The 20,753-nt window shown below is 38.1% G+C and overlaps 1 protein-coding gene across 6 annotated transcripts in view; it reads right to left on the bottom strand.

The window, feature by feature from the left end:
• The window catches only part of KANSL1 (KAT8 regulatory NSL complex subunit 1), a 180,484-nt gene extending 160,044 nt beyond the window's left edge, over positions 1 to 20,440 (bottom strand). The window contains exons 1-3 of one of the 6 annotated variants that reach the window (XM_031965944.1): positions 20,376 to 20,440; positions 18,124 to 18,264; positions 15,982 to 16,089 (exon numbers count right to left, since the gene is read on the bottom strand). The gene's annotated coding sequence lies outside the window, so the exon portion shown is untranslated. Of the gene's footprint in view, positions 1 to 1,692; positions 2,413 to 15,981; positions 16,090 to 18,123; positions 18,265 to 19,842; positions 20,179 to 20,375 lie in introns of those variants that run through there. The other 5 variants (XM_023502457.2, XM_012548451.3, XM_031965947.1 and 2 more) reach the window with 5 other exon arrangements.
• Positions 20,441 to 20,753: the final 313 nt, after the last annotated feature.

Below are 20,753 nucleotides of genomic sequence, written 5' to 3'. Positions count from 1 at the left end.
TGTAGAAAAAGCAGGAAGCTCTTTAACTTATAAAATGAGGATTTCCCCAATTTTAAGGAGAAACAAATAGGAAGAAATAAAACGTTTTTATGAAGAAGCTCTGGGAAGAAATTGTCTCCATTAAAGAAAACGCAAAGCAGCTACTATGGTTCACTACACGTTTAAAGTTTAATGCAGCGCTTGTAAAGTGTCCATTTTGCTGCAAAGGAATAATATAGGCCAACATAAAGTTATCTGAAGACATCTGAAAATTTCTAAAATGCTTAAACAACTTATTAGAAAAAGGAAGTGAATATATCCCTAAAAGGAGGGAGAAGGAAAACCACACATACCCATTTAAGCCTTGGTAAAAAGGAAATGAAAAGATCTGAAAAACTGGGAGGGGGGAGAAGTTATACATAAACCTGTATAAAGACTAAGCTTATTACTATTTACTACTTTCTGTACATTCTGTAATTAAATACATTAACAAAATCTGTAAGTCTAGCGATAGCACGTTTTGCTATGTAAAGATTAAGTAATTTTTTTTTCCACAAAAAGTTTTTTTTCCCTATTTGGATGACAATGAAAATATAACACTCCCCTCAATTAAAAAAAAAAACAAACCATGATTGCCAGCCACGTGACAATGGAGTGAGACGGTAACACCAGGATTGTGAATGGGAAGGGCGGAGGGAGAGTAAAGGAGATTTCTCTTTTGGAACTTTCGGCCCGCGGGGTGCCGATCTCCCGATCCCCCGAGGTTCCAAATACAATCCCCTCGGTCACTAAGATTCAGAACCGTAAAGTGCGTGGTTATAAATAGACTAAAGAAAAAATGCTCCTGCAATCTTTGGGAGAAAGGAAAGAGGGGGAAAACGGGGGGCGGGGGAGAATGCAATTTAAAGTGGCGCCATCATGTCACCCCTTCTAAAGCAATCAATAAGGAAGATTTCTGAAAAGTCACATAAGGCTCGGATATTGTTTCGTAAAAAGAGTCAAGGTGATTTGCCTTAATGATTAAAAAAGTCCTATATTCGTTCAATCTTCGGAAAAACAAACTATTCACCGTGGAGCAAACACAGTAAACTGGAAAATACACCCCACCCCACCCCCCCATCCAAAGCAGCGAGATTCCAACTCAGTATAAACAAATAAAACGCCTTCCCTTCCCGCTTAGCTTAGTCTTGAAAAAAAAAAAATCATTCGAAAACATGTCCGGCAGGAGACGGCTAGCTCTGAACACGTTAGCAACTAAGGGCAACAAAAATATGAGAATAACTGAAACAATCATTTCACCAGAGTTGTGCTACAAACCGTGAAACGCGCAAGATGGATGTTTGAGGCAGAAAAAGACCATTTGCAGTCAAGAGAAGTTCAAGGCGAGAGCCAGAGTTTTGTAGGTGGGTTTTTAATAGAATAAATCATGTCCTTAAGCCAGTATTTTTTAAATAAAACGCCAAGGAAAAACTGGCAAACGAGGTGGCAGCTGGTAGAGAAGGGCCCCCCCACCCCCCCCCGCCCTGGCGGGCGCCTCCCAACCTCGGGATCCGGCGAGGAGAACCCCGGGGAGGCCATTTAAAGTTATGGGTTTTTTCCCTTCCTCCTTTGGCTTTCTAGTTACAACTAACAAAGAGGGAGAAAAGGGAGCCAGAGGGGGAGAGAAGGAGAAAGGGCAGCAGGGAGGAGGAGAAGAGCAGCAGCAGCACCTACCACGTGATGGAGGAGCGTAGCCCGGGCGGATTCAGCCCCACAAAATGGGCGCAGTTTGCAAACAACCCCGCTCGCCTCGCCAGGGAGGGTCGGAAGGACCGTGGCGGCGGCCGAGAGCGGGAGCGCGAGACGGCCCCGGCTCCGGCCCGGGCCCCCCCTGCAGCCCCCGCTCTCCTCCGCCGCCGCCCGGAGCCGCCCTGACTTTCCCCGCGGGGGGGAGGGGAAGGCAGCAGAGGAGGGAACGGCCGCTTTCTCTTGTCTTTCTCGAGCCCTTTTCCTGCCTTCGTCCGCTTCTGCAGGGGCCTGGGCACGGCTGGGAGCCGCAACCCGAGCTGAAGGGCGGGCGGGGGGAGAAGGAAAAGCCGCCCCCCCGCCCCGCACAAACAAGCGCCGCCGTCTGCAGCCCGGAGTCCGCTGTCCCGGCCGCCACCCTCCGAACACCTTTTCCCCGGCCGGGGGAGCGCGCTCCGGCCGCCCCCGGCTCAGCTGCAACGAGGCGAGCAGGGTTCGCTGAGTAGCTCTCCTCTCCCGCCGCCTCGACAAGCGGTGGCGGTGGCGGTGGCGGAGCTGAGAAAATGGCGGCTGAGCTCCTTCTTTTCCCTCCCCCCCCTTTAATCTGAAGCGGAGGGAGAATAGAGCGAGCGAGCGGGCGAGCGCCGGCGACACAGGGAAGGGGGACAGCGCCTCCACCGGCTGCTGCTGCAAGGGACGCTAGGCCCCAGCCCACCGGCAGGGAGCGCTCTCCCACGCTGCCCCGCCCCCGCAAGGCGGCAGGAGGCGCGGCCGCCACCAACGAGGCAGCTTCGGCCGCAGTTATTGCATAGTAGGCTGCGGCGGCGGCGGCGGCGGCAGCAGCGGGACCCAGCTGTTCCCGGGACGTGAGGAGACAGCACGCGGCACTGCGGCAGCGGGGGCCGAACCCTTCCTCCGAGCGTGCATGAAGCTAGACGGGGGAGGGGTTCGCCTCGCGCCCAGCTTCCTGGCACCGACTTAATTAGCATGACAGCTTAAGGGATAGAACGGGTTTGTGGAACTTAGGAGCGGTGGTGCCAAAGGGAAGAGGAACTTGCTTGCCCGCGTATACGGACATGACTAAGGTGACTTACGCCACTATTACTTATAGCTAAAATGAATGTATAAACCGGATGCCATCAGTGCAGCCCGAGTCTGGCTCCCTACAAGAAATCTTAACAAACTGCAGTTCAGCTGCTAGACACCAAGGCAGCCTTCCGCAGCCACTCGGAGAGGGGGAGGGAGAAAAAGGAGGGGAAAAGTACGCCACAGTTACTGCGCAGGCGCCGACCAAGCCCCAAACCTGACCCAGCTAGGAAAAAGAGACCTAGACGTGAAAAGCGGAAATGGCGATCAAAACATCGCATGGATCTTCGGGAAATATAGTTTTCGTCCTGCCATACGGAGCTAGCGCGTCATAGCTTTGGCAATTCAGCCAAAACAGGCAAAGGACATTGCATAATAAACTTTTTATGTTTTCTGCTGCGATCAAAAGTTATGTAATAAAAGCATAACAAGAAGATTCACAGAAAAAAACATCTCACGTCTGATTTGAATTTTCATTTTCTGGTCAGATATGGATCAAATTGATGACATTTAGCCATTTTTAAAAGAGTAATGTTTCTAATTACCCTAGTCTATCAAAAACATAAAAGAAATCTGTTGAATTATGTCATTAACTCATTAAGACTGTCCCCTTTTGTATGGACAAGTAGTGATCTGTATGGATGGCAAGAATACACACAAGAAAGCACAAGCTTTCTCAAGTCCTAGAGATGTCTTCTCTCGTTTTAAAAGCAGAGATTTACCATACAGAAAGAAGAAATCTTTTAAAATTCTACCATTTTGTCCTATAAAAATGCACTATCAGGTAATCAAACTTAAGATTTATTAAGACAACATAAAATTATTTAAAAATCATTACTCAAAAGAATAGTTAATAGCCATTACCTTGACCTTTTTGTGGTTCACCAGAATCAATTTCTGGCTATTACTCAAAGTTGAAAAATACCTTTGCCAGGGATACAGAAAAATTTTGCTATCCACCCACATAAACCTATGCTGTTAACACCCCAGAAATGAAAACAAAGCTTCATGGTTCAATGAGCTTTTCACACAGCACCTACTTTGGATAGATCTATATGCAGCTCTTAAAAATCACATCCTCAACTTTATGCCTTATAGCAAAACTTGTCAACTTAAATATCTGAGAAAAAAAGACATAGCCATACACAAATATGCATTTAAAAATAACAATTTTGTATCTTTCCTATTTATATTATAAAAAGAGGAAAGGGTTAAAAAAAGTATATAATGAGTAATTGCAACAGAATAGCATAATTGTGCTTTTGAAAAACAGCACTTCAATTCCATCAGATGGCGCTTTAAGGCTCTAAAATTAGATGCTGAAAAATCTCAATTAGCAAGAGAAAGAGAAACACCAAATAAGGCGAAGCTTTCAGAGTACAATGTTATGTTCAAAGATGTTCACACACTGTACAAAAGAATAAATCTTGCTACTCTTAAAAATTGAGCTACCAAAATTAAGTCATAATATAGACTAGAGAATAAAATGGCAACTGTAAAGGGAGTATAGGAGATAGTTATTTTAAAATCATAATATATCTGGACCAAGTGTGGGGGCATTAAACTTTTTTCTTTTGAGGATCTGAAGAGATTAGGGATACTCAAGTAGTCACCTGCCTCCACAAACAGCAAAACTTTAAATACTCCCGTTCCAAATAAGCAGACTACAGTGTCCAAATGTGAATAATTTAAGCGTAGCCATTGAACTAGAGGGCATATAGCTCCCTAACTGTAATTCCTGTGGTGGAGTGAGGGGGAACTGCAGTCATATTCCTAAGGAAGACAATAATTAACTCTGTTGTCTTTAGCACTCAGCTGCTGCCTTCCCTACCCAATACAAATATCTTTCCTCATTCTCTAACTTTTTTCCCCTGAGGCAACTGGGTTTAAGTGACTTTCCCAGGGTCACACAAGTAGGAAGTGTTAAGTGTCCGAGATCACATTTGAACTCAGATCCTCCTAACTTCAGAGATGGTGCTCTATCCACTGCGCCACCTAGCAGCCCCTATTTCTCTTTTCTCCTTCTAAACAGATTCCCTACCTAGCTTGCTTTAAACATTACCAAATTTCTTGGAAAAAAAAAATCATTAGACCCTTATATACCATCAAGCTATCAACAACCCTATTATCCATAATATTGTTTCCTCTCTGCATTCTCTCTCCTGGTCCTTTTTGTCTTAATTGTAGGTGTTCCCAAACTTTGTCCTGGGTCCTTTTTTTTTCTTTTACCACCATGATTTAATCATCTTCCCTACAGATAATTTACAGATATCTTTCCAATTTCAGGCTCTCTTCTGAGTTCCAGAACTATATCATCAATTACCTATTGGACATTTCAAACAAATTGAAGGTGTCCAAAACAGAATTTAGAATCTTTTCCCAAAAGATTTCATTCTTCTTCTTAGGTTTACAACTTAAAAGTAATCATCAACTTCTCACTCTCCTTCACTTCTTATATCCTATCAGTTACCATATTTTGCAATCTCTAGATCCACAAAAAGCATTCCTAACTAACCTCTTCTCTCTACTTACACAGTCACCAAATGATGAGAAAATAAAGGTTTGAGTTCCAGCTTAACTTAGGTTACATGACACTGGGAGGGACAGACTGGGAGACTTAGGAGTAATAATGAGTGAAGGGCACATACTAGAATTTGCATTCTTTCACACACACATTAAAGGCGAAACACGATAGGTTTTTCATCCAGATGCATGTTAAAAATGACAATAGATATTTTTCATCTATTTGGTCTTTCCTATGTTGATGGACAGGTCCAACTCCTCTTCTAGGAGGCTCTCCATCATATTGAGGGTTGATGCAATCAACACAACAATATTTGCAAAGAGCAACATCTTTCTTCAACCTAGACTGTCTTGGATCTTTTCCCCATCACAGAAATGAATACTTTTAGCAGGCACTGAACAGAGTTCTTTCTATTGTTACTCCTTCCAAAAAAATCATGGCTAATGAGATACTTTGTTATAGAAAGATATATAAAGCTACATACTTATTCTACAAAATTTTTTAAAAATTATAACTGACAAAGAAGAAGCACAATGGAATCTTAAACTATCTTTCAGCTAATTGTAAAATGATTAACGATATGTGTGGTTTATTATTAATTATCATTTGGTATAAAGTCTGCTTGTTCCCTATAATCTGTTGTAAGAAAGTTGACTTTCTTGAAGATTTTGTATAGTTGGGAGAGTAAGTTCTTTCAATCATCTTTTTCAGACTAATACAATATGAATTTTTTTTAAATGCCTTTGATATCTTATAGTCCTCTAGATACCTTTTTAAATCAAACCCTCATAATTGTGTCTCTTCTAATTTCTCTTCACTTGGTTCAATCAAGCTATTTTTTCCCCGTCCCTTTTTTCTACAGTGCAATATTTTTACCTTCTCTACAAACACATCTGAAACTGAGATAAAGGGGCCTAAGTGTGATAATTCCACTGTTTTTGATAGAGAAAACAATATTCTATAACGATTATAATCTTTTCCATTTTTCTTCTCCTTACAATCCTTCCATTTTCATCCTTGAATACCCGTGGAATGATTTTGCTTAGCTTGATCTCTTACCAAACCTACTTTTAACTGATTTTATCCTCTACTGCTTCTCTCTACCTTACACTACTTCCTATCATCTATCATCCTACTATATAAAAAATTTTAATGAGTTTATATTTTAATCCAGCATTACCTTTGGCAGCTGTCTATTTTCATTTGGCATTAATATATATGGTATTATCCGTGGCATTTTCTAAGCTGTTTTGGTCTACTTGTTGTAGCAATGGATTAAAATTCCCTACTTGTTAAAATATAATCTATTTTATTCTATATGGGAAACTCATGAATCTCGGGATTTACATAATCCATAGTACCTCTATTAACAAATTGAAGATCACTAAAATCAACAAAGAAAAACTCAAAAAATAAAATTATCCACTGCCTTCTAAAGTGGCATTTTATTTCCATGTTCTTTTATTCCTTCCAGGGTTAGTAAGAATAAAATTACGGTATTTGTAAAGAGCTTTAAAAAATGACACAAACAAACTTGACTACTGTGATTCACTTTATTTAGCCATAGAAACTTGTGAGTATCTACCAAAAGCACAGATGATATAATCTATGTGGTTAGAGAGGGTATTAAGGCAATGAAAATAGATTCTAGAAGTACCAAAGCAAGTCTGCCCATGTCTACTCAACCTTTAACATTTTTCAGTCCTGCTTAACAACCCTCTGTTCTGACCTACATTTCCACACCTTCATCCATTTGTTCTCCCTAAAATACTTTCCCTCACTTCACCTCCACCAATCTATGTCCATCATTTCTTTTACATTCTGATCAAAACTTAATTCATCCCAGAGTCTATTCAGCAACTTATGCCTTATGCCATTTTAAAAGATCCATGGTTTTACCACTGTGGGCTCTTCCTCTACTACTATATAGATCTTGACCTCTTCCACATCTTAACAGATAGTCCACATGAATTGCTCCAATTCCCAAAACTGAATATTTAGTCAATCAAAAAGCATTCATTAAATATTTATTCTGTGCTAGGCACAGAAATACTAAGTCCTAAAGAGAGGAATATGAGTTTAAGAAGCTCATATTCTAACAAGGAAGATTAAAGTGGGCAAAAATCTATTCGGACTTAAAAAAGCAATGAGTAAAATAAAGAGACACTTAGATAGGGAATTATGAGCCCTGGGTTCTAAACTTATAAAGTTGCCACTTTCTTGCTGGGAGGCCTTAAGCAAATCATTTTATCTTTCTGTTCTTGTGTTTCCTCATTTATAAAATAAAGAAACTGAACTAGGTGACCTCTAAGGTCCCTTTTAATTCTAATCTTGATGATTCTAAAACTGACTCAAATTTCTAAGAAGCACTTCACCTCTCACCTAGATTACTGTAACAGCCTAAATTGCCTTAAATTTATTCCCACTCCCTACGAAATGTAGCCAAAGTAACTTTCCTTTACATAGGTCTGATGAAATGACTCCTTCTAACATAAAATATAAACTTCTCTGCTTTCCTTTTAAATTCATATACCACCTAGTCCCTAAGTTTTTAGACACCAAGATCAAACATAAAGTCCTCTGACTCTTCATAACCTAGCCCTTTCCTGCTTTCCCAGCTTTTTTATATTTTACTCTCCTCTCCTTTTTACACTCTGAAACTAGCTTTCTCTCTATTGCTCACAAATTACATTCTAATATATCTTCATGCTTTTGCAGTGGCAGTCCCTCATCTGGAACACACTTTCCTTATTCTTCCTTAGAAGTTCTTTTCTCTTTCTATAAGATACAGCTCAAGCACCATCTTGTACATGAAGTCTTTCCTGATCCCCCCCAACCCAACTCCAGCCCTGCCAATTACTTACTGGAGCCATCATTCTTAACCTATCTTGCACTTTGTGTTTCTTAACTTTATATTGAAGCTTCATGTATTTTTTATACATACATGTTGGTATGTACTAGAAGGCCTTTAATAAATACTAATAGATTAACAGATTCATACAGTCTGCCAAAACTTGCATTTTGTTGTCTTTGAGAACTCAAGATCACTAACACACTAAGAGGACTGAAAATATTTTTTGTTCTCTATTTTGTCTGTCCCATCTAATTACACCAAAAAAAGTTCTTTAGTTGGATGTTTCCATTAATTTTGAGGATTGGGTTTGGGTTTTTTGGATGCTCCATAATGCTATTTACATTGCTAAACCCAAAGAGCTCAAATCAAAACATACATTTACTAAGCTATTAAGCTCTTCAAAATCCAATCATTGAATAAATCCTTCAAAATCCTTCAAAAACATGTTACAGGAATAAGCAACAGCCAATTGAAAAAATGTTCCAAATTTCTAATTAGAGAAATGTAAATTAAAATGTAGTAGTTTTGTGACCTGCTTTCCCCCTTAATTTATATACAAAATATTATACATTATAATACTCAGAGAATCAGGAAGGGCTATTGGAGAGAAGGAGGGGTTTACAGGAAGATGTGAAGAAAACTAAGAATTCTAAGAACAAAGTACTTTTTATAGCATGGGGGACAAAAGCAAAGCAGTGCCATGTAAAAGGAACAGAAAGGAGCCCAGTTTGACATTTTGGCATTTGGACCACAGAAAATGGAAGAATAAAGGTGGAAAGATAGATAATGAGCTAAAAAATTAAAAAAGTTTATATTTTATCATACTGGTAATAGGAAATTGCAGAAGTTTACTGAGTTGGAGAGTGACAAGGTCAGAACTGTACTTTATTAAAATCAATGATAGTGAGGCAGCTAGGTGGTGCAGTGGCTAGAGCACCAGCCCTTAAGTCAGGAGGACCTGAGTTCAAATCTAGTCTCAGACACTAAACATTCCTGGCTGTGTGCCTCTGGGCAAGTCACTAAACAAAAAAAATCAAATCACTGATACCCATCTAAAAAATGGACTACACTAAGGAGAAACATGAGGAAGAAAGATCAAAAGTAATTCCAGTAATCTAAACAAAGAGCAGATGAAGCCCTCTATTAAGATGGTAGATATGAATACAGAAAAGGTAACCAATACAAGAGTTATAATGGAGGTAGAAACAATGAGATTTGGCAATTGAATTATATGTGGGGTAGGGGAAATAAGGCTTTGGTACAACCTGTGATTTCAAGGGCAGTGGTATGCATGCAAGAAATACAGATATTCAAAAAAGGGATGAGTATGTGGAAAAATATAAAGTATAAGGTGCCTAGTAGTCATTAGTTGTGAAGTACTGACACTCAGGAGAGTTACTAGAGCTGGATATATAAATCTGGAAGTAGTCAGCACAGAGATTAAACTTATGGGAAATGGTGATGTCAATATGAGAAGAAAACCCTTAACTGAGCCTTAGGAAATACCCAAGTTGGGGAGCATTATGTCAGCAAAAGAGACTTAATAAGGAGAGATCAGAGAAGTGCAAGAATCACAGTCACAAACCAAGAGATATGAGTCATATCATATAATAGGAAATGGGGAAAAGGGAAATGAAGAGTAAAGAAGAGGCCAGGTGATTTAAAAGGAGAAAAGGAAAAGATTATTAGGATCTTCCATAGGCTCAGATTTCTACACATCCTAAAGTGGCTACATGTTAATAGGAAAAAAGAAATTGTTATGTATGGGAAAGAGATAATGAATACCTGTGGAAAATGGCAAAGAACACTTAAAAGGTACCTATATGTGTTTATAAGAGAAACCTGACACTGAAATATACCCATAGTTAATCTTAAAAAATAGCAATAATACTAGCCATATTAAATAGTACTTTAAAGTTTGTAAAACTTTTACATACATAATTTCATTTGTCTTTCACAACAGTCATGGAGTTAGATACTATTAATTTCTTCATTTTACAATTAGACAATGTGAGGCTCAGAGAAACTCCAGGAAAGCAGCAGTGTAATCCAGACTACAGCAGGAATAAGACAAGGCAGGGCCTACCATACATACACCATCTCTGAATGAAACAAAGACCAAGCCAAGCCCTGACACAAAATTTCAATCCAGGAACTGAGGCTGTAAGAGATAAATAAAATGAAGAAAATGGATCTCAATGCATCAAAATTATCTGTTACTGGCTAAAAAAATTTTTTAAATGATCAATGGGACAAATTAGGTACCCAAGACCCAGAAATAACATGTCTGAAAAACCCAAAAACCACCGACTGGAATAAAGACTCACTAATCAATAGCAACTGCTAAGAAAACTCAGAAACAGTTTGGCAGAAATTAGTTTTAGACCAACTTCTCATACTATATACCAAAATAAGCTCCAAATGGATACAGAACCAAAAGAAAGGATAGTATCATAAATAAATTTAGAGGAGTTATCTTTCACAATTATGGATAAGGGAAGAGCTCTTGACCAATCACAGAACAGAGAGGTTCACAGGTCCAACACTCAAAGAATTTTGTACAAATAAAATCAGTGAACACATAAATATAAGAAAAAGTTAACTTGGAAAAAATGTTTTCAAGATATATATAAAATTAGCATAAATATTTAATAGCATGGACCATTCTCCAACAAATAAATTGGCATACAATATGATGTTTTCATAGGATATTTTCAAAAGTAGAAAACAAGATTATTAAATATCACATGCAAAAATGTTGCAAATCACTAATGATAAAGAAGTGCAAATTGAAAACTAGGAGGTTTCAGTTTACACCTTCAGACTAGCAAGATGACAAAAATGAAGAATGACAATTGTTGAAGAGGCAGGAAATGGTGGAATTGTAATTTTTCTCCATTTTGGAAAACAATTTGGAACGATTCCCAAAGAATACATAAACTGTACCTTTTTTGATCTATGGATACCAGTAGTAGGCATCTTCTCCTAAAGAGATCAAAGGAAGGAAGAACTGACAAATATGAAATAAAAAATATTTTTAGTAGTAACTCTGGTTGTAGCAAAGATGAATAAACAAAGAGGGTGTCTGTCGATTGTGAGAATGGTTGAATAAATTATGATATTTAATAATAATGATAATAAAATATTACCGACTCATAAGAAATCAAGAAAGGAACAGTTCCAGAAAAACCTGACATGTATGACTTAATAAAGAGAAAAGCGACATTTCTACAACATTGTAAAGCAACTATTTTGAAAGACTTAAAAACTCCTATCAGTGTACTTGCCAATTCCAACTCCTGAAGAATGATGAAGAATCTCTGTCAAAGCTTGACTAAGAGTAAATGAATTTAAGGTGTAGAATGAGAAATATTTCTAGACATGACCACAATCAGAATTTGTTTTGACTAGCCAATGCTTATTTGTTATAAAAGTTTGGAAGTTTTCTCAATGGAAGGGAGAATGATGGCAACACTATTGCCAAAAATGAGAAAAGAAAAGAAATAAGAATTATTAAAACATTAGAAATAAACAACAAAAATTAAGAGAGATAAGGATTTCAAAGTAATAATGGAGTGAGCTGAAGCGTATATGGTTCATTCAGACTCCAGGAGCAGAATAAAATTCCTCCTCTCTCACCTCGAAGCACCAATCCCAATTCACAGAGGGATAACCAGGACAAGAAACTCAGACGAAAGGGAAGCCTACAATTCTGCCACTCTGAACCAACAGAGCTTTTGAGTTGGCTGATAGGGTTTGAGATTAGCAGCAGCCTACGGTTATTCAGGATCCAACGCCAGTTCAGGAATTTGGAAGAGTTCAGACCAGGAGGATAGACTGCAGACTTTGCCCTGGATTAGCCCACTCTTCCACCTGAGCTCCTGGAACACAACACTCAAAGTCCCAACAAAGCAGAAGTAAGACAGCCTAGCCCTTTCTTATCTCTAGATATACTAAAGAGCCCACCCTTAACATCAAGTTTAAAGTCAAGAAGTAGAAAGAAGCACAAACTCAGAAAAGAGTGACCGCAAAACAACTTCAAGGAAAGCCTCAGAGAAAAACACAACTTAGGTACAAACAATTAGGATTCCTAGAAGAGATTAAACAAGAGTTTTAAAATGTTTTTAATGAATGAAAAGAGAGCATGTAGGGACAGGAGAGGAAGACTGGAAAAGAAATGAGAATTATGGAAGAAAGAATTGGGAAAGGAATTAACAGGTTGGCACAAAAGGTACAAACTTTTTTACTCAGGCCAAAATAATTCCCTAAAAAGAATGGTCAAATAGAAGCCAATGACTCTATGAGACAATAAGAAATATTAAAAGAAAGAAGGGTTAAAAAAGTAAGAGAAGAAAATGTGAGGTAGTTCAAAGCAAAAACAATGACTTAGAAAATATAGAAAAGGAAAAAATTAAGAATCACTGGACTTTTTGAACACCAGCATCCAAAAAAGAACACAGACATCACATTTCAAGAAATTGTAAAAGAAAACTGTTCATATCTCTTAGAATTAGAAGCCAAAGAAGAAATAGAAATACTACATCAGTCTCATCCTGAAATTTCAAAATGAAAATTCCCAAGAGCATCTTAGCCAAAATTCTGAGCTTCCAAGTCACAGAATACACACTATTTAGCAGTTAACACTACAAAACAGCGGAGAAGTTAGAATAAAATATTCTGCAAAGCCAAGGGTATGAACTTACAACCAAGAATAATTTGCCCTGAAAAACTACAGATAATGCTATAGTGGGGAAAATAATGAAGACCTTCCAAATCCTGATCAAAAGATCAAAGCTGCATTACACAGAAACTTTAAAGTTTAAATAAAAAGATTTTCATTAGGTTCTTGTCACTGGCTGAGGAAATTTATTTACTTAAGTTTCCTATGGCTAAAAATCATAAAGTTGTATCTCTCTCACTACCCCCTAATAATAATAATATATTTAAAACTTTTTAAAAGAAAGTAAGTTGTGGAATTTATTATATACTTTTTTTGAAAAGCAAGTTTTAAGTGATTCAGTTTCATGTTTTTTTTCTATTTTACTTTACATATGGAAAGGATCATTTTTTTCATGCTGTTAAATACAGAACAAAAACAAATAAATCAGAAACAACACCACCAATAACGAAAAACTTCTTACTTCTGCTCAACACAAAGTTTAGGTAACTAATGATGAATTGTGCTACCCACATCCAGGAAGAAAAATGATGATCCAGAAGTGCAGAATCAGATTCATTTTCAAACAGGCCCAAAATATGGAGTTATTGGGTTGTTTTTTCTTACTTCATTATACTTTTTCCAAAAACGAACTATTTATTTTATTGGCAGCAATGGCGAGTCACAAAGGGAAATAGATTTGAGAATAAATTCAAGAAAAAGTAATAAAAGAAACGCTGTAAATGAAAACATTAAAAAACAGAAGAAGGGATAGCCCAATGGAAGAATGGCTAGAGCACCAGACTGGAATCAAGAGGTAAGTTCAAAACCCCAGTTACCTTTTTTTTTTAATCCTTTTTTATAAGGATTTTATTTGTTAATATTTTGTAATCATTTGTTAATGACTGTCAAATTTTCATAATAAAAAAGGAAAGTGTTTTTAAATGAAAAAAGAAAATTCCCAATACAATGAAGAAATATTAAAGATTAAGATGATATAAGACTTCTATGACGGAGGCAAAAATCCTCTAATTTCATATTCTTAAAAACAAAATGAAAAGACTTGCAACTTCAACTTATTCTGCAAAAAGTGAAGTATACGTGTTTAAGCTGCCAGAAATGTTTAAAAATTTTTGAGACAAAACAAAGGAGATAAAACCTAGAAAAGTAAATACATTTGAACAATTATAAGGCCCTAAATGATGATCAAGTGCTTATATTCTAATTAAGAGGGGAGAAAAAAGAAGTCCCTTCAAAAAATCTCTATTTTTAAATATCAAAGAAGGAAGACTTACTCTAGGAGTGAAATTTTAGTTGGAATTGGAAGGAAGCCAGGAGACAAAGATGAGAAGGGAAAATATTACAAGCATGGAGGACAGAAAGAAAAAATGACCAGAGGCCAAAAATAGAGAAGATGGAGTTTACTGTTTGTGGAACAGTCAGGAGGCCAAGTGTCATAGGATAGAAGAAGATATAGTAGAAAATTAAGTGTAAGAAGACTGGAAAAGTAGGGGAGAGGGAAGAATTGCATTGGTTACAAAGTACTTTTTGAATGTCAAATTTTGTATGTATTTGATCCTGGAGGTGATAGGGACCTCCTGCAGTACTGAGTGGGAGGTGGGGATGGGTGACATAGACTAGTACTTTAGAAAATACCTTTGGTGGCTAAAAGAGAGATGAAATGGAATGGGGAGAGAAAATCAAACCCACCAGCAAGAAACTCCAGGAAAACTGCAGATATAAAATAAACCTTCAAAAATCATAGGCTTTTCTGTATATCACCAATAATAAAACCCAACATGAAGAGTCAAAAAAAGTAATTCCATTCAAAATAACCACAGAATGAATAAAACCTGGAATCTACTTATCAAAACACCCCCAAGGGTTTTATATATATAAATATATATATGTAATTATAAACACTCACACAAGAAATAAAAGTAGACAATTAATGGAAAAAACATAATTGCTCACAATCAGATCATACTAATGTAATAATTAAAACAACTAGCATTTACACAATATTTTCAGATTTGCAAAGCACATGCCATCTCATTTTATCCTCAAACACTAAGAAGTAGGCACATTATCTGAACTCTATAGATGAAGCCACTGAAGTAGGAAGAAATTAAGTAACTTGGCCAGAGTCACACAAGATATATATTCTTTGACACATAAAGCCAAGAACTAGGCCCATGTCCCAAAGTGATCAAAGCAGAGGATCATATGTACAAAAATATATGCAGTACTTTCTGAATTAGCAAACAACTAGAAAAAGTGCGTGTCCCATCAAGTGAGGAATGGCTGGACAAATTGTAATGGAATATTATTGCTCTATAAGAACTGAAATTGTTTCACAAAATAAATGATTAGTAATGAATGTAAAACAATAGTTAGACATACGTATCTACTTCTAATAAAGTAATAGATTCCTACCGTCATATTTCAGAGATGTTCAAACTGACACTTTTGCCTTACATGGCTATGTCACAGCTACAGCATAATGACAAGTTGAGTTATGTCCTATACCAATGGTATCCTGAAGGGATCACTTAGGTTCAAACCTTGAATCTAATAACACTGACCAGCTAGATGACAAGCCATTTAACCTTTTGATACCTATTTCCCCATCTAAAATGAAGTAAAGTATCACCTGAGGTCCTTTCTAGAACTAATTTAATCCTATTATTTTATCTACATATACACAATAAACTTGTGTATATGTAGACTGAAATAATATTGCTCAAAACTACTTTCTTTAACTGGAGTTCTAAGTCACCTACTTAGCTCCCTATGTAGTCTCCCAAATCCTAAAGAGAGAAAAACTGAAAGTACTGTTAGGTTGCACCCCCGCCAATCAACAACAGCAGAAAACAGCAGCAGAAATGAGGGAAATTACTAGTTTTTCACTGCAACAATAGTAATAAAGGAATTAGTTCCCTCTTCAGAAATTGATAAATCAAGAAAAGAATTAAATCTGCTTTAGCTAATAAAGGATTTAGTTCCCTCTTCATAAACTGATAAATCAACAAAAGAATTAAATCTGCTTCAGCTGAAGATTTCTTTTCATTTAAATTTCCAGGTAATTTACTTATTTTTTTACTTATCATTTAAATAGAAATTTTAAAAATTAAGTTACTATATAATAAATAGTACCTGTTGTTTAGCTGTTTCTGTTGTATCCAAATCCTTGTTATCTTCTTGGCAAAAAGATACTGGAGTGGTTTGCCATTTCCTTCTCCAGATCATTTTACAGATGAGGAACTAAGGCAAAGAGGGTTGAGGGACTTAGCCAGAGTAACACAGCTAGCAAGTGCCTAAAGCTACATTAGAACTCGGGAAGATGAGTCTTCTTGATTCCCCGGCTGGCCCTTGGTGCACTATGGTGCCACCTAGCTAACCTAAATACCATTGCCTAAATCCACAAACCTGTTGCATGAGTAAACTTATAACATTCCAACATTCTGTATAGTATAGGTACAAATATAGATACATACTTCCCCACCCACCCCCTTCCTTTTTTTCTGATCATCCAGAGCCTTATTAACATAACTTGTCCCAAATTATTATTCATTTCTTTCCTCAAAAAATCATTCTTGTTAAAAAATCTCCAAAATTTTATCAATTTCAACCACTATTCTTTCAGGCTCCCAAATTTATAACCTCAAATTTATCCTCCATTCCACACACTTTCATTTCACATAGTCAATCAATTACCAAATTTGGTCAATTTTACCTTCACAAAACTTCTCATATTCATCTCCTTCTCATCAAAAGGTGACTTAAAGATTACTTTAAAAAGTCATCACCTTAACTAAACCCCCACCACCTCAAGCACAAACCTTGATAATGGCCTTCTAAACTAGTCTCTCTGACTCAAGTTGATTGATCCCTGATCTAATCTATTCTCCACATAGCTACCAAACATTTCATCAGACCAAGTCACTCCCCTCCTCAGTAAAAAGACAAATGTTTCCTATTGTTTCTAGGTTTAAATATCAACTGCTCTGTAAAGCTTTTAAAGCCTTCATAACTTGGCTCCACCTTGCCATTTCAACTTCACAATACATTATTTTCTCCAAACTGGTGGTCTTATTATTCCTCACCATGGCACTCCATCTCGATGTAGGCCCTTTTTTCCCCACACCTAGAACTCCTCACTTCCACTTTACATAAAATGCATTACTTCCTTCAAGACTCGGCTAAGTACTATCTTCTACATGGAACTTTTCCAGAAACCTACAACAGCTAGTTCCCTCTCTCCCTAATCTGCATTTTTAAATTTATTCTGTGAATACTAACATGTATTGTAAATGGCTGACTTCCTAAATGTAGGCTTCTTGAGGGCAAGGATCATTTATTTTATTTTTATCTTTCTACCCCAACACCTAACCCAGAACCTGGTATGTAGTAAGCATTTAAAAATGTTGTTTAATTGATTTGATTCCCTACCTTAAGTATCTTAGGACACTGAGAGGCATATAAAGGTCTTGTTTAGTTAGCCCTTTGGGTAACCATTAGGGGAAAATCGATAAGATAGCCTAGCCTACTAAGAACCAGCATATATACATCAATTTGTTCTTTTATATCAAAAGGAGGGTCATTCACACTGATGACAGCTTTATCACCAGACTTTTATCTCCATTGTTGGAATAGAGTTAAACCAATGACATGTGACTTGGCACAGGATCCCATCTGCACAGTGTTTGGGCATGAAAGCTTTTGTGAAGGACAAAGGAAGAAAGGCAAAGGATGAAGGACCTCCACAATGACCATTCGTCAGCCAAACCATACTCAACTCTCTAATAAGGTTACATCTAAAGAATAAACTTTGGACAAAATTTTAACATGCTATAGAAAATTACCAAAAAGAAAAAAATATATATATTATATGACATCTTTTGCAATCTGAGTCAACTACTGATTTTCAACAGTATTGCACACACTTGTACATATGATATAGCAACCTGGCTATTAAGGTTTAAAAGTGGAACTAGTTTCTAAGACTTAAAAAGCAAGACCTGACAACTCTGTAGTTTAATTAAAAAAAAAAAAAAAAAAAAAACTTAACAGAAGATAATAACAGAAAATTGTTCAAGAACTGAATAAATATTTTTAACCCTGAAAAGAAACAGCAGCAACTGATAATAAAGGGTGTTCTAGTCTAAGAAGCAAATGAACAACTTAATGTTAATAAATAAGTAGCAAATATCAATATTAAACTTAATTAGGTCATTCTCTAATTCAAAAGAACATAAATGCCAAAAGCACAACAACTAAGAAAAAAAGACCTCTTACCTTAGCGGGCATCCAAGTAGCATTCATAGTGTCCAGGATAACGTGCACAAGACTAAGAAGCAAAAAGGAAATCTTAGCAAATCCTTTGGATCCAACAAGGACGAGCAGTTGTAAAAATCTTTACTGTTTTAAGAAGGACAGCTGAAACAGAAGATTTTAAAATTACAAATCAACATAATCTGTATACCTGATTATTTTTAAAATTTGAATTTCTTCAATTTTCTTAAAATTAAATTTCTAAAATTATCTCATTTCCTCATTTATCTCAACAATGTTACAGTAAAAATATTCTGCAAGCCCCCTTTGTATGTATATATACATACATCTATACTTATGTTTGTAAAAATAAGGTTATATGTGATGAAAAAAATTCTAAATTAGAATCTGAAAATCCTGAGTTCAGATTCTGACTTTTAAAAACAGGCAGAACTATGTGATCCTGGTCAAGAAAGTAATTTCACATATCTGAACCTGTTTTCTCACTTGTTAACTGAGTATAGTTCAGGAATTCTTAACCTGGGATCTACAGACCACCAAGGCATTCATAGATAGATTTGAGAAAGGTTTATGAAATTGATGGGGAGAAAAATGTCTTTGTTCTCACTGAACTCCAACTGAAATTTAGTATTTTCTTCAATTATGAATTTTAAAAAACTGAGACCCCCAAAGGGGTCCATGACAAAAAAAAAAAAAAAAATTAAGTATCTCCGGGCTAGTTAAATGGTTTCTACAATCTCTTTCTAGGTCAAATCTATAAAACTATATAGAAAGGATTACAGAGAAAAGGGAAGGAGGGTAAGTAATGAATTAGAATTCATCATCTGGTAGATTATTTAAAATCAAAGTCCTTCATTTTACAGATAATTTAGAAACCGAGTTTTTATATATAAAGTCAAAATACTCTTAAGCCCATGTACTCCTAGTTTTGGGAAAATCAGCTGTTAATATTTTTGAAATGCTGATAGGCCCTTAATATTTCTAAATGATAAGAGTAAAATCACCAATTTAACTAGAAAGGGGCTTAGTACTTAAGACATTTGATAACAGTAAACTTCTGATCATTTTAAACAATAATCTTTCCTTAATTGATTAAAAATGAAGTTCCAGGACCAATTATACTTCCAAAACAAACTTCCATCTTTTCTAATCTAATCTAATAATGTTTACTCTTTTGTTAGATTTTCCAAAATCCATTAGTAATCAATCCAACGTCTTCGATGGGTTCAATTTTGCCTGGTGGTATGAAAAGACCATAAGGTTCCCTTAAGAGTCCAGGATTAAATTCCAGTTTAACTAAAACGGGAGTAAGAGCTTAACAGAAGTGGATGACCCACTCAAAAAAAGAAAAAAAAAAATAGAACAGCATCCATTACTTTAGAATTTTTTCCTACATATGGAAAATAAAATTAAATATGTTTTCAATCTCTCTCTCTCTCTCTCTCTGACGATAAGAGTTGTTCTAGCCATGCCTTCGTCATCACATCACCTCCTGAAACTTGGCATCACTTCCCATGGCTTCGGTTAATTTCCTTACACTTCATGGTATTGGGAGGGAAGAGAAGGGAAGGTCGGGGGTCAACTCGGGTCCAGACCTCCTCCTCCCCCATCAGCACCCCGACCAAGACGCCTAGGGATTGGGGATGGGAATGGAAGTCATACCCATTCCTTCCACTGCCCTCCCCTCCCCTCTTCCAGGTGGCCCCTGGCCCCAAATCTCACCTCTACCTCTTCCAGCCCTCACAGTCGGTTCCTCCCCCCAAGCCCATTGTTGCAGAAGGACCCTGAGAGGCCCCGGGGCTGGGGGGAGGGGGCTGCGGCCGTTGGCCTCGGTTTTCCGGGGCCCCCACAGCTGGGCTCCGGGCTCCGGGCTCCGGGCCCCGCGCTCGCCTGGGCTCGGCCTGGCGCCCAGGGCTCCACCGACGCTCCCCTTAGCCATCCCTGGGGCTGGGCCCGGCGGCCCCGAGGGCCGAAGGTTGGGGGCAGCTGCAGGAGGGGTGGAAGGGGAGTGTGCAACACACACTCACACGCACGCACACACATACACACGCGTCCCCTCTCCACCCCCAACCCAGCCCGCTTCCGAGGCCCGCGCCCCAGCGGCCCCCCGCCCCACAGTCCCCTCCGTCTTCCCCAACGCGCTGGACCCTTCCTCCCTGCCCTGAGCGGCTGCCCCCTCATCTTCTGGGCCCCCAGGCCCCCCGCTCCGCCACGGGTACTAGAGCCAACGGCGGATCCCCCGGCCCCGGACCTACCTGCACGGCTCAACCTAGCCTAGAAGTGGAGGGGCGGGGAATTGTCCGCCCTCCTCCGCTTCTCATTGGCCGATCGAGGTCAGGACCGGAACTTCATTGGCTGCATATGAGTGTCCGTCAGGCTGGCGGGGCGTGGCGGAAGGGGGGCGAGTGATGCTGGTGCCCGGGTTCTCTGGTTCTCTCTGTCTCTCGATGTCTCTGTCTCTGGCCCTGTCTCTATCTCTTCTCGTGCAATCGGGAAATGTTTGTCCAGTGAGGCCGGAAGGGGACTAAGGGTAGATGGAAAAAATGGATGAGAATAAAGAGCTTTCCATTATTCTTCCACTGAGCACCCCTAGTCTGGTCCCCTGATTTAAGACCCTCTCTTCATTCCCTAGC

Source organism: Sarcophilus harrisii, chromosome 4 (genome assembly GCF_902635505.1).
Source record: "Sarcophilus harrisii chromosome 4, mSarHar1.11, whole genome shotgun sequence".
Taxonomy (NCBI): domain Eukaryota; kingdom Metazoa; phylum Chordata; class Mammalia; order Dasyuromorphia; family Dasyuridae; genus Sarcophilus; species Sarcophilus harrisii.
Note: the sequence above shows the minus strand (reverse complement) of the source record. Positions and strands in the feature narration are given on the sequence as shown.